Genomic DNA, 14731 nt, shown 5'->3' with positions numbered 1-14731 from the left:
CACCTTTCCGTCTGCACCCCTCTTCCTTTTGAAGACCCACTTACACCCTATGGGTTTTACTCCTTCGGGTGGGTCAACCAATGTCCACACATCGTTGACCTTCATGGACTCCATTTCAGATTTCATGACCTCTAGCCATTTCTCAGAGTCAGGTCTCTACATTGCATCCATGTAGGTGATCGGATCCTCATCATTTTCATCAAGTTCGACAGGATCACCATCCCAGACCAAGAAATCATAGTATCTGTCCGGTTGATGTGGTACTCTACCAGACCGCCTTAAGGGTGCATAATCAATGGGCTCCGGATCTGATCTAATCAAATTCGATTCAGGTTCAGTAACATGTGTCGGTTTTTCCACCTGTCGAACTTCGTCAAGTTCGACCTTAGAGGCAACAGTTTTTTCACTAAGGAACTCCTTTTCTAAAAAAATTACCTTAAGGCTGACAAACACCTTTTGCTCATCAGCAAGGTAGAAATAATATCCTTTGGTCTCTTTTGGGTACCCTATAAAATTACACTTGTCAGACCTAGGTCCAAGCTTATCTATAATTAAACGTTTAACATAAGCCGGAAACCCCCAAACCCTAAGGTGCGAGAGTACTGGCTTACGTCCTATCCCTACAGACTTACTCGGAACTCTATTTAGAAGGTAACAAGCCGATTCGAGCGCATATCCCCAAAAGAAGATCGGCAGACCAGCAAACCCCATCATGGATCGAACCATGTCTAACAGGGTCCGATTCCTCCTTTCAGACACACCATTATGCTGTGGTGTTCCAGGAGGAGTCCACTGAGAGAGAATTTCATTCTCCCCTAGATACGTCAGAACCTCATTGAAAAGGTATTCACCTCCTCAATCAGATTGAAGAGTTTTAATACACTTCTCAGTTTGTTTTTCTACCTCATTTCGGAATAGTTTGAACATTTCAAATGATTCCGACTTATGCTTCATTAAATAGACATACCCATACCTAGATAGGTCGTCTGTGAAGGTTATGAAGTAGAAAAATCTATCTCTTGCACTTGAGCTCATGGGTCCACATACATCAGAATGTACCAGACCTAAGAGTTCACTGGCTCGCTCACCTTTTCCAGTAAAAGGTGACTTGGTCATCTTCCCAAGAAGACAGGACTCACAGGTTGGAAGTGATTCACAATCACTAACTTTAAGAATTCCTTCTTGAGCCAACCTGTTTATCCTATTCTTATTGATATGACCTAGCCTACAGTGCCAAAGGTAGACTTCTGACACATTATCTATTCTAGAGCGTTTACCGAAAGTTTTGAACCACATTAACAGGCTGTGATAGTAAGTAAATTCTATTATTTAATTGTCCAACAAATATTGTAACACCATTCAAAATGATATTGCAAATATTTTCTTTTATTAGAAAATCATAACCGTACATGGCCAAAAGGCCTACAGAAATAATATTTAATAAAAAACTTGGACAATAGTGACATTCACTCAAAATTACATTACGAGAATTGATTACAAGACTCATGATTCCTAAAGCTAGAACTGGAACTTTGCTTCCATCTCCAACGTTCAGGAACCTCTCGCCTTCATCAAATCTCCTACTGACCTGCAGACCCTGTATCGAATTACAAATATGATAAGGGCTTCTGGTATCTAATACCCAGGCAGTAGTATCACAAATCGAAAAGTTGCAAGGAGTTATCATATAATTACCTTGCTTCTTCTTTGGCCTGTTCGGATCCAGGGAGGCAATGTATTGAGGACAGTTCCTCTTCCAATGCCCCTACTTCTTGCAAAAGAAGCACTCCGCCTGGCTCTGGTCGTGCTTGCGCTTCTTGGTCTGACCCTGTGCTACTGTCCCAGCATGAGATTGCACCTTCTTATTTTTCTTCTTCTTGTTCTTCTTCCCTTTCTCAAAGGATTGACGACGAGAAGAAGACCCTCCCACTACATTCACCGACTCCTTATGGAGTTGGTGATCCTTCTCAAAGTTCTGCAGCAACCCCAACAATCTGTGGTAGTTTACTGCAGGCTTTGTCATTCGAAAATGAGTAAGGAATGGGAGGAAGGACTTGGGCAAGGAATTAAGGATCGCATCCTTACCGAGCTGCTCGTGCAGAGGAAAGCCCAATTTGCTTAGGCGCTCAATCATCTCGATCATGTACAGTACATGATCAGTGACTGAGGCCCCATCCCTCATCCGAGCATTGAAAATATCACAACTAGTTTTGTGCCTTTCAACGTCGTCAGGCGTGCCAAAGGAGTCATTCAACATTTGAAGCATCTCCTGTGGCTGGGCGTTCTCAAACCTTCGGCTGAACTCGTCATTCATTGCTGCCAGCATAATACATCGAACGGTGGTGCGGTCATTGAGCCACTTCAAGTAAGTATCTCGGATCGCCTTACTAGCATTCGGAGCTAGCTCCTCAGGTGCTGGATCCGTTACTACATAAAGGATCCGCTCATGCTCAAGGACGATTTTTAATTTTTGATACCAGCTATCGAAATTGGGTCCCATGAGCTTGTCATTATCTAATAATGACCGGAGCGACAGGGTAGTGGCCATAGCTGCTTAAAGAAAAATGAGACCTCTATTAGTACATAAATTAATACTAAAGACTTAGACTTTAGTCTAAAGTTTTTCTCAATATTTTTACGAACTGGTAGCCTCATCCTCCAATTCGAGGAATTACTTTAATTCCTTAATGGGTACTAGAATCCACACAGACTACACACGAGCCCAACTTTGGTTGGTCAACCCATGTGCATCTATGGGTAGGTTCTTAACCAGTTGTTTCTCTAAATAACTTCTAGTAATTGATTTTACCCCAAAACCTAATCAGTAGGCTTTGGCCTCCACTGAAAAGATCTGGTTAGGTCCAACCATTAACATGACTTAATTTAGTGAATCGGACCAATAAATGATCAGGCCTGACTTTGACCGGCCAACCTAACCACCATCAGAAAGACTCAATCAAATTATCATATTATGAATAATAATTCCATTAGCCAATGAGCACCAGGCCTTTGGGCCTCTAATGATCATTGAACTAATGGACTCATTATCATTCACTTAATGGGAGGCTATGACTTAGTTATCATTATAACTTAATCATTTTAGGGACCTAATAATTTTGAGGATTTTATTAAAGAATAGTAGAGAAGAAATCATCCAGCCAATTTTAATCCTCTCACTAACTTCACCAAGTTAGATTAAAAAAAGATTTAATTAAAGCTGGCATTAGGAGCACCTAAATCAGTCACACTGATTTACCTAATGACATGGGTGAGCTCTAATCACCAAGTGATCTAATCAAAATCTAACTTACCAGATTGGCCAGGTAAGTGAGATCAGTGGTGGGGATTTGCCATTAACTCGTCAATGATCGAATCAATGCGAGTAGCTCCCGCTTAAGAACCACTGGTCAAAACTGCCGAACTTACCTTAGACACCAACCGGTTCATTAGTTTTAATTTTGATCAACTTAGTAAATAGGGCTCCACCGCATAGTCATGAATTAAGTCCATCTTGGTCTAGTTAAAGACATGGACCCATTCAACTACAACTATTGAAGTTGAGTCTAGAGTATCCTTGACCTAATCTAATTCAACTTTTGATTAGATTTGATCAATTACTCCATTTAGTCCATTTTTTAAGCTAACCTTAGGTCTAACCCAATTATGGACCTAATTCATCTAACCCATTGACCCACAAGTTTATGCAATTGTCTTAGGTATTAATTCACAATTCTAGACCTACTAGACAATACTTAATTCTTTTAATTAAGTACTTGGACTGATGGGTCAGGGTTTGACATTTCGAAAATAATTTTCAAATTTTGAAAGATTTTATTTTTTGTTCACCAAATGTGTTGACTCATTTCACAAACGGGTCAGCACAATTCATAAACAGCAATCCTATTGCTCATTTCATAACAGAAAATAACTCAAAATAAATCATAAATTTTCTTTTAGATCTAATCTAACACATTCATGATAAATTTTATAATTAAGTTCTTTCGCTGCTTCATCGGCATGGGATATAATTACATCGGCACCCCTACCGCCATAGGAGACCCCATCGAATGGGAAGAGAGGGCCTTTAAACCCTACTTTTCTCTTATGACCGGACGGCCATGGCAACCAATCCAATTAGATTACTTGCTACTTGGATCAAGTATATCTAAATATACCAATTTCAAAATTTAAATTTTAAATTTTAAATTTTAAATTTCAAATTTTAAATTTTAAATTTCAAATTTGAGATTTCAACTAAATTTTAAATTTTGAATTTCCAATCTTTGAATTTTAAATTTTGAATTTCAAATTTCAAATTTTAAATTTGAGATTTCAACCAAATTTCATATTTTGAATTTTGAATTTCAAATTTGAAACTTCTAACAAATTTCAAATTTCAAATTTCAAATTTTAAATTTTTTTTTTGAATTTTAAATTTTAAATTTTGAATTTTAAATTTAAACTTATAGATTACACCTTAATCTATGCATGCATATGTATATCATATCCTAGAACCATGCTCTGATACCATTTGAAGCAAAAATTTAGTACAGGGGCAAAATGATAATTTTAAATTTTTTTCAAAATTACTATTTTACAGCAAAATTATTAATTAATCTCATTAATTAATACTAATTAACCCTACACTAGGATCTAAATATGATACAGCAGCATGCATTTAAATTTGAAATTCAAATTTGAATCAGTAAACTTTTTACAGCACTGTGTTCAGAACACATCACCTTTTGCGGGTAGTCGATCATCGCAATCTGATCACCGTCGGAGGGCTCTGATCATCACGTCATAGCCACACAAATATCTGGCCTCTGTGGATCATCCACACGAAGCTTCCGTCTAATCAGCTCTTCACGAATGCTAGTTCGTGATTTCATCCTTTTTATGGCAGATGTTGATCGAACTCCTTCGATCGATGTGTGCCGACTTCTCGGATGCTCTGGATCATCTGCACAGTTGCTTGAGAGGCTGATGGATCTCTCTCTAAAATTTGGTGGACTCACGACACTCGTGGCACACCAATCTCACTTCCCGAACCCTAGGTAGAAACCCTAGGATACACACCAAAAACCCTGCGCCCAATTTTCTCTCTTTTCTTTCTTTTTCTCTCGGAAGGTTTTGGACCTTCACCTCACACACAAGAATTTCTCATGCCCCAAAGTTTCTCTCCTAAAAATTTCTATAAACATCCCACCTTTCTCCTCTTTTTAAAACAACGTCGAACGTGTCTTATCCGCGTGAGAGGATAAAGATAAGTGGTTGCACATTTGAATTCAAATCAAATTTGAATTCAAATGAAAACCAACTTATCCCTATCCTTTTGGGCATGAGAAGAGAAGGGGCATGGCTCTTTGTGCGTGGAAAATGTTTCATGAGAAACCTTTTCTCGTGTAAGTAATGTGGCACACAAAATGGATAAGGATGAAGGGGCAAGTGATAAGTTATCCATTCAAATTCAAACATGCTTTGAATTTGAATGGCTAACTAATTATTTTATCCATCCATATGGCGCACAAATGAGGGCGTGGAGAAGAGTTTTACGTGAGAAAAATTTTACGAGAAGTTTCTTCTCGTGAATTCAAATGGGTGCAAGGAAGTTGGGTGTCGCAGGGAATTTAAAACAAGGTGGTTTGATTCAAATTGAGCCAACCTAGTTTAAAATAGGTTAAGCACAATTAGACCAGATTAAACCCAACATAATTAGGCTTAATTAGGCTCAATAAAATTTTAATCAAATCAGCAATTAACTAAAACTAACCCCTAATCAAATCAGGGACTAAACCACCTTAGCGATTAGGTCAATATTTAACCTAATCGGGTCAATCCAAACTGAATCCAATTCAATTAGACTTGATCCAAAAATAATTACTCAATCAAATTGAGTTAATTAGTGATCAAATCACTAATTAAACCTCTCATAAATATTGAGTCCAAATTCGATGGGCAATCAGGCATCAGAGACCATCGATATGAAACCTTGATCAAAGAGTTCAAATTTCAAATTCAAAATTTAAAATTCAAAATTTTGACCCCGGTATCCAAAATGTGTGAAACTCATGATCAGAGAATCTTAATTCTCAATCATAGAGTCTCAAATACATAAGACTCATATTCAGCCATCAGATCAGAAAGGAACCTCTAATGTGTATGACCCCGCAGGTTCGAACCTAAGCCGGTAGCACAGGAACCAATTTCTGTACTAATCGAAGTGACCATCTAGCAATGGTATCTGATGATCGGATAGGTCGAATAATCGCAATCGCAACATTCAGAACCTACGTGAATATGGTTACCGTATAATTCATCCCTTTTGATCCCTGTGTTTAGGATGACTCAGGGTTAAACTGTCAACCCTGATGATATCATCCGAATCGTGCTCAACTCAATTAGTCCTGTGACTCCTCACTAGGACTACCCTGGCTAAGATTTTGCTAAATTGAAACACGACTGTACGTAGCTCCTAAACTGGAGTGGTCAATCCCATCTTGACACACGCACCGACAAGTCAAGTACTTGACTACACCCAGCAGCCTTCCATTACTGAATTAGAAATTCAGGTAGTCCAGTGCCTATGTGCAGTGAGTTGCTTGCAAGTCACCGTGGCGGTCTCAGGTCGGAGGGATATTTATACCCATATCCCATCGGAGCAAATCTTGACAGCAGAAATAGCTCCGGAGTTGGTCACGTTCAGTGCAGATGTACCATTACATCTCACCTGTATGCCATACCAGTGTCTCCACACTCTTTGGTTATGAGGACAACCAACCCATATGGCACACAACGACCTATGCTCGATAAATATTGTCGTCCTTGGTAACAACGTATCATTTGGTCGCGAATATATTTAAGGACTAAGCGACAAATCCACCTTTGTTGAGTCTAAATAGTCCTAAGGACTTCACCACAACACAGGAGTTCATTAGAAGATGAAATATTTGTGATAAAAAAAAAACTAAAATAATATTTATTTATTTATAATTCATGTACTAATACAAAAGGAGCATAACCATCAACAGGCTGACGATTGGCTTTGGGATCTATTCCCAACACTTCGAGCCCATTATGAGTCAAGAATCTTACTAGTAGATAATATGTGGAAACTATTGCTCACAAAGCATTCAATACCAATCATCCAAGAATCACATTGCAAGCAGAGGGCACCTAAACTATAAGGAATGTAAGCTATATGGTCTTACTCCAAGGCTCCTGTTCTGTAGTCACTGGGATGGTGGTCTCCCCTTCTACCACTATAGAATCCCCAAAGAATCCGATCAGAAAAGTATTATTCTTTCTTAGTCGATTAGTAGGCAACCTCATTCATTGAAATGCATCGTAAAATAATATACTTATTGAGCTTTTATTATCGATTAAATTTTTTTTATATCATAATTTACTATCATTATTGATGAAGTATGATTATGAAGAGTCTGAACTCCTCAGAGATCATCATTAAAAAGGAAACAATGTCCCTAGTGCACTCTCTTCATGCTTCTAGCTAGGCCCTCTACCCTATGCCACCGGTAAATCTTGAAATCATGTTGATGACACCAACCGTAGGTTAGTTATCATTGTTCTACTCATGAACAGGTACTGAGTTTGCTCCTCGACTGCACAATTCTAATGCTTTCGAACATATTTGCTAAGATAGCGTCTTTGAATTAGGGCTTCAAATCCATCCTTTAATTAGAGGCAGTCCTCGATATCATGGTGTGGTCATGATGGAAGAGATGGTACTTCCTCCTACTCCTTATTGGTGGCACCTTCATTGGTTGAGGCCGATGAAGATATCCCTGACCCTCGATTTTTATCAGGATCTGAACCTGAGGAGCAGATAGAGGAGTGTAGTTATTGAATCATCAAGATAGACTCCTCAAGCTGAGATTTTTTAGAGGTCAGGAGGATTCTCCTTCAACCCGAGCCATGCAAAGTTTCTCCCAACCTCACTTCTTGTTAGGGGCTATTCCTCGTTCAGCTTGCTTAAGCACAGCCTAGGCTTCTTCTGCTTGCACATACTTTTAAGGTCACACCAAGAGGTTGACATAGTTTCTCAAAAATATTTTATCAAAAAAAAAGATAGGTGCTCGTTCTGAAGTCCTTACTTAAGCACTAAAATTGCCACTGACTCATTAAAATTACACACTTCAAGTGTAGTCACATCGAAATGCATCATATAGTTACATAATAGTCTCCCTTTTCCTAGTGGATTGAGAAGAGGCTATTGGTATTCTTTGACTATGCTCGATTGTTGCCAAAGTGGGCAACAAATTATCTTGCAAGCTGTTCAAATGAATAGGTGGACTCTATTTGGAGTCCAGAATACCACATCCATGCCAATTTCTTGAGGATGGCTAGAAAGGCGAGATAGAGGAGGGCGTCCGAGGTGCTCTAGAGTATCATGAAGATTCTATAACCTCCCAAATGATTAAAGAGATCCGAAAAATCATCATATAGCTCTATTTGAGGCATCTTGAATGACCTAGAATCAGTTCCTATAGTATCGCATGGGAGAAGGGTGGCCACGAGTTGAAAATAAGGCCATCATCATTCTTCTGGCTCCCATTCTGTACTTCTCCGAGATAGCATTCAATCTTCCAAACTTTTAGTTCGAGATCGTCTTCTCGATGAGATTTTTCGGGATGGAGGGAGCAGCCCGAGGTTGAGTCACCATCAGAGGAGATAGGGGAATGCTGACATCATTCCTCCCTCTTTGGGCTTCGATGGGATGGAGATCGCTGAGTAATAGGAACAAAATGAGCGGTGCACCAGGGGGCTAGTTCTGGACTCTTAGGGCAAAACTGATGGCTATGTCAAGATGGAGCCACCACCATATGAATAAAACCTTGGGGTTGCTACCACTCCGTTGCCTATTGGAGTTGCCGCATAGCATTGGTTAATGCCTAAACTTGTTGGACAGGACATCAAGTCATTGTGGGTTCATCGTTATCGGAGGTTGTGTGTGCCTTGGAGCGGCGGACAATCGAGTAGCACCATTTTAGCTTTGACAGGATGACTATCGATGTGAGATGGTGGAATTTTTGTGTGCTTTTGTTCTCACTATGTTCCCTTTCCTCTTCAAATGGACTTGGAGCCCTTCCTCTAATACCAAATTATTGCCGCAAGTCTTTAACTGAAATGTATGAGTGTGGTCAATCTTCTTCTGATCAGGTGGTCAGCCTCAATCAGAGGATTGAGATACCTTGAGGAATCTAAAAGGAAGTCCACTATCACCAAAGATTCTCCGATAGAGAATCCTCCGATAGTCAAGTCAGTCAGAGCATGAGAGCAGCAAAAGAAAGAGTATAAGAGGAGAGAGTGGATCTATTCTTTTTGACAGAAAAACTTATCTCAGAGTCTCCTATGCTCCCTTTATATAGAGGGGGTTAATTGCGTATTACCTTCAAGTTTGATAAAGGAAGCAGAGAATCAGTATCCAGGATCACGTGGATCATGGATAGTGGGTTATGGAAACTAATTATGTGACATTAACACACATCCCCATGATTAAAGGAGATCACTCGAGATTCTATGAGATATCTTTAGATTTACCTTTCTTTCTTTGGTCTGATGGCTTAGGGCCTCGTCTCCTATCATCGGTGTGATCCTGACCTTATGGTCAATGTGCTTCAAATCTAGAGGCCAGATAGTAGCCGATGATATAGAGTTATTTCAGTTTAATTCTTTGATCTTCTCTTCCTAACGCCCGAAGGAGTCCTTTATCTTTCTTTCAAGTTATTAGTAAGGTACCCGAGATGAGTTTTCAGTCATAACCCGATAAAGAGAAGGTCGGGTTGGGTGGTGGATTCTCCCTATAGTCAACACCTTCCATGCAACTTTTATCAAAAAAATGTAGCAACCTTCACATGACCAATTAGATTATATAGCATTATATATTGATTCCATGACCAATTAAAGTTGATAAAATCTATGAAAAATATAATGAAAAAAAAAATGCAGCATATACATTTATCATTCCACTGACCAAATCAGTATGCCTCATCTTTATTTGGTATCATTTCCATCATATGTATCTTGAACAAATGGAAAACAGGACAAAATTAAAACTTTCATTAACTATAAAGGAAATGAATTACAGATTAAATAATCAAATCACATCATCGAGACATAATAATGTATCGCTCAATGTTAGTTATATTGGTAATAGGTGATGAGATTGCTAGTGAATCATTTGTATTGGAAGAATCCAAGTAATTAATGAGATTGCAGGCAGCAATTCCATTATAGTTCCAATTGTTGCAAGATAGCTTAATGATTTCTGAGGTTGAAAGAAGGCTGAGGGAACCAGCAACCTGTGTTTATTAAGGAGAGGCTATTTATAAAAAAAGAAATAGAGCTAGAATCGGAGAGAAGTTATATTAAAGTAAAGCTCAAAGACTTCATTGCTGGTACGACGATACAGCAAAAACAATAACAAAATTACAAAAACGGAGCTGACCCTCCTTCCCCAACAGATAAGTGTATATAAAAAAATAGAACATAAGATTGAAAAAAGCAATATGGCCAAAACCCAAGGGATGAGTAAAAACAGACGAGGTATAATCATACACCACTCAGTTTGCCATTGGCTGGAGCGATAGGCCTCTGATCTTAACCCATAACTTGTCATGTTGAGAAGAGAGTTTTTCCTTGCAAAGATGCACCCAGTCTTTGAAGAGAATCACTTCATTGGCCGAGGTAGATGGAGAACAATGTTTGTTGAGAAAAAATCACGAGTTCCTTTCTTTTCAAACAACCCAAGTAACAGCCTCCACCAACATAAGAAAGATAGGTTGAGCAGGTTTGAAAAAATAATGCTTCAACCAGGTGGTGCACAGATCGCTGAAGGAAGAAAAGGAGGGAGGCGCATTATAGAGCAAACAAATAGCCTTCCAAAGACTTCTAATGAATGGGCAGTCTATGAATAAATGATCCACATTCTCTATTGTGTGATGGCAAAGGGCGCACACACCAAGTTTTTACTGATTTTTCTTCCTAATATTTCTCTTATGTTGAGCCTTTTCCTCTAGAGTAACCATAAAAACTACTTTGTCTTCGAAGGACATAGAGACTCCAAAGCGTGTCAACAAGGCGGCATCTGATTCCTCTAGAACTAGAGAAGAGATACAAATCTGTAGTTGAGAACTTGGCATGATCTTCCCCATTCCAAATCACCTTATCTGCATCAAAGTTCAAAAAGACAGTAGCCAAGAGAGAGGTGAGAAGACGAGCCTGATCTGAGACCTCCCCACCCAGGTTGGCAGGTATTTTGAAGTTCCAAAAAGAGCTCCTGGCATTGAAGAAATCAGTTACTCGGCCATTCTTTTTGTGATAGATTCGAAATAAATTGAGAAAGATGATCTGCAAAGGCGCATCACATCCTTTCAGAAAAGCATGTCATGTCCATTCCCAATTTTATATCGATTTCTATTCCAGAAAGTAGGGGGAGAGTTGATAACATCCTTCCAAATACTAGAGCTCCATTTTGGTGGCTTCCATGAAGGAGAGAGTTTCGCTTTTCAGTGATATGGCATGAGGATTTGCTTCCTCTACAAGCCAGATTCATTTACCAGGTACTGCCATCCCCATTTAGCCAAGAAAGATTCATTAAAGGTCTTGAGATCAGTAAACCCAAAGCCTCCATCAGATTTCAAAAGATACACAGATTTCCAACTGACTTTGCAAGCTAGTCTCCTTGCACTTCTGTCCCCTGCCCAATGGAATGATCTTTTATAGCAATCGATTGTTTTGATGACCCAAGCTGGAAGTTTGAACAATGTCATAAAGTAGAGGGGTAAGGAAGAGAGTACCGAGTTTACTAGGATCAGTCTTCCTTCGAAGGAGAGAAATTTAGTTTTCCACATTGCCAATCTAGCTTCAATCTTTTGTAGTAGGACTAACCAATCAGCCCTTATTGGTTTCCTGCCAGTGAAAGGAAGTCCAAGATATTTCGAAGGAGGGGAGGTGATGGAGCAAGACAACCAAGTAACATAGGTCCAACATCAATATTACGTCTAATGGGAGAGATCGAGCTTTTATGGAAGTTGATGGTTAGTCCTGAGATAAGCTCGAAGCAAAACAGAATCACTTTCAAGACAGCTTAATAGTTAATCAACCGTCATTGTGATAAAAACACACTCATCATGAAACAATAAAGGTGGCTACTATCTGTTCATTTTCTGGGGGTTCCTTCTCAAAGATGAAGTCGACTAGATAGATCTCCTCTAATGCACACATCAAGAAGATAGAAGTCCATCCCAAACCTCATACCCCCAAAAAGATGTTCGGCCCCTCTCCTTCTTTACTATCTCATGGTAAAACTCAAAGATTAATTGGCGCACAAAATCACAAACATTTTATGGTTGATGCACAAAAGGAATTGGGATGAGATGAGGTCTGTTTTATTTGAATTTCAAACTCCCTTTGAATTTCAAATCAAATGCCACTTAACCCATCCATATCCAGATAAAAGAGGAGGCCAAACAAGCTTTTTGGCATGAAAAATAAATTAGGATCATTTCCTTTTGTCACACATATTACAGACCTTCACAAGGTGTCGGCATGTGGGAGGATAGGGATAATGTTTTAGGTTTAAATTCAAATATTTTGAATTTAATTTAAAACCAACCTAATCCTATCACTAATGGGTGACAACATGAGGAGTTTTGGCATGGAATATTTAGTGTGCAAACCAATTTGTGCAATGAAAGAAGGCATGGAGAGAAGGGAAGGTGAAAGGGAGAAAATCCAATCATATTGGACTCTAGGGCTTAACCAATTAAATTCTTAATTAGATTTCATCCAAACCCAATTCAATTAAATCCAAACAAATCATGATGAACCTAAACTAATTAGATTCCTACGACCTCAATTAAACCTGATCAAATCAGCAAATTAACTGAGCCATAGATCTAATCAAATAAGGATCAATCCTCCCTTACCGATTAGGTCATCTCATAATCTAATCGGATCTGACTTAATTGAATCTAATTCAATTAGACTTAATTCAGACTTTAATGCTCAATTAAATTGAGCTAATTAGTGATCTAATCACTGACTAATCCTCCATTAATAATAGAGTCCCAGTCAAATGGGATTCTTCAGCAGAGTCTCAATCCAATTGGATTCTTCAGCAGAGTCTCAGTCCAGTGAAACTCTTCAGATCAGTCATTTGATCCGAGAGCAACTTCTAATGTATGTGACCCCATAGATTCGAACCTAAGTCGGTAGCACAGGAACAGATTTCTATATCAATTGGAGTAACTATATAGGAATGGCACCTGACGTTCAAATAGACCGAATGTATACAAAGCAACGCTCAAAAACCTACTTGGATACAATTACCGTATAATTCATCCCTTTGACCCTTGATGTAAGGATGACTTAGAGTTTAAACTGTCAACTCCTAACAGTATATCCATTATGTGTCTCAACTTAATAAATTCTATGACTCCTCACAAGGACTGCCCTGGCCAAGGTCTTACTAAATTAAAACACAAACCATTCTCTCTAATCCCTTGGAGTGGTCAATTTCATCTTGTCTCACAAACCAACTTCACAAGTACTGAACTGTGCCTAAAAATCTTTCGATCCTGAATTAAAAATTCAAATAGTCTAGCATCAAAGCACAGTGAGTTGCTTGCAAGTCACTGTGGTGATTTCAGATTGGAGGAACACTTACATCCATATCTTTTCGAAGTAACTCTTGACAGTAGAATACTCCAGAGTTGGTCACATTTAGTAAAATATATTCCAACATTTCACCTGTACATCATACCAGTATCTCTAAGCTAATTGGTTAAGAGGATAATCAATTTATAAGGCACACAGCGACCTATACTTCATATATCTATCATCCTAGTAATAGATATCATTTGGTCACGAACTCACTACAAGAAATACTTTTTTTTGTGATGAATTTATTTATGATAAAAATATATTTAATCACAAATAAAGATATTTACAATGAAAATAAAAATTCATCACTAATAATTATTTATTTATGATAAAAATAAATTTTCATCACAAATATGAAGTATTTACGATAAAAATAATTTTTCATCGCAAATATCTTCATATTTATGATGAAAATAAAATTTTATCGTAAATACATATTATTTACGATAAAATTAATTATCATAAATAATAAAATATTTATTTTAATTTTAAATTTTTAAATATTAGTGATGAAAAAAGTTTCATCATAAATAATGAAAGTATTTACAATAAAAATTAAATTTTCATCACAAATATATGTTATTTACGATAAAAAAATTTCATAACCAATATTTAAAAAAAAATAAAAAATTTTAAAAATTCAATAATTAAAGATTATTTGTAACGTAAATATTAAATCATAAATAATAGAGTATTGGCGATAAAACTTAAATTTTTATCATAAATTAATATTATTTATAATGAAAATTTTTTGTCACTAATATGTAAAAAAATAAAAAATTTTAAAAATTTAAAAATTATAGATTATTTATGACGAACATACTACGTCACAAATACAGGCGTATTCCCGATGAAAACTCATTTTCTATCACAAATACTTCAGTATTTATGATGAAAAATTTTTATCGCTAATATTTGAAAGAAAATAAAAAATTTAAAAATTATAAATTATTTATGATGAAAATATTATGTCATAAATGTTGGATTATTGATGATGAAAATAAAATTTTTATCATAAATATATTTTATTTATGATAAAAATTTT

General features: G+C 37.4%; 1 long non-coding RNA gene across 1 annotated transcript; it reads right to left on the bottom strand.

Annotated features, from left to right (window-relative positions):
• Positions 1-10383: 10383 nt before the first annotated feature.
• Positions 10384-11995, bottom strand: LOC105034109 (uncharacterized). The gene is made up of 2 exons (XR_830099.3): positions 11820-11995; positions 10384-11719 (listed from the first exon to the last, which is right to left on the bottom strand). It is a non-coding gene; the product is annotated as an uncharacterized lncRNA (long non-coding RNA).
• Between the last annotated feature and the right edge of the window lie 2736 nt (positions 11996-14731).

This window comes from Elaeis guineensis, chromosome 5 (assembly GCF_000442705.2).
Source record: "Elaeis guineensis isolate ETL-2024a chromosome 5, EG11, whole genome shotgun sequence".
In the NCBI taxonomy this organism is placed as follows: Eukaryota; Viridiplantae; Streptophyta; class Magnoliopsida; order Arecales; family Arecaceae; genus Elaeis; species Elaeis guineensis.
This window is presented reverse-complemented; position numbering and strand designations above follow the sequence as displayed.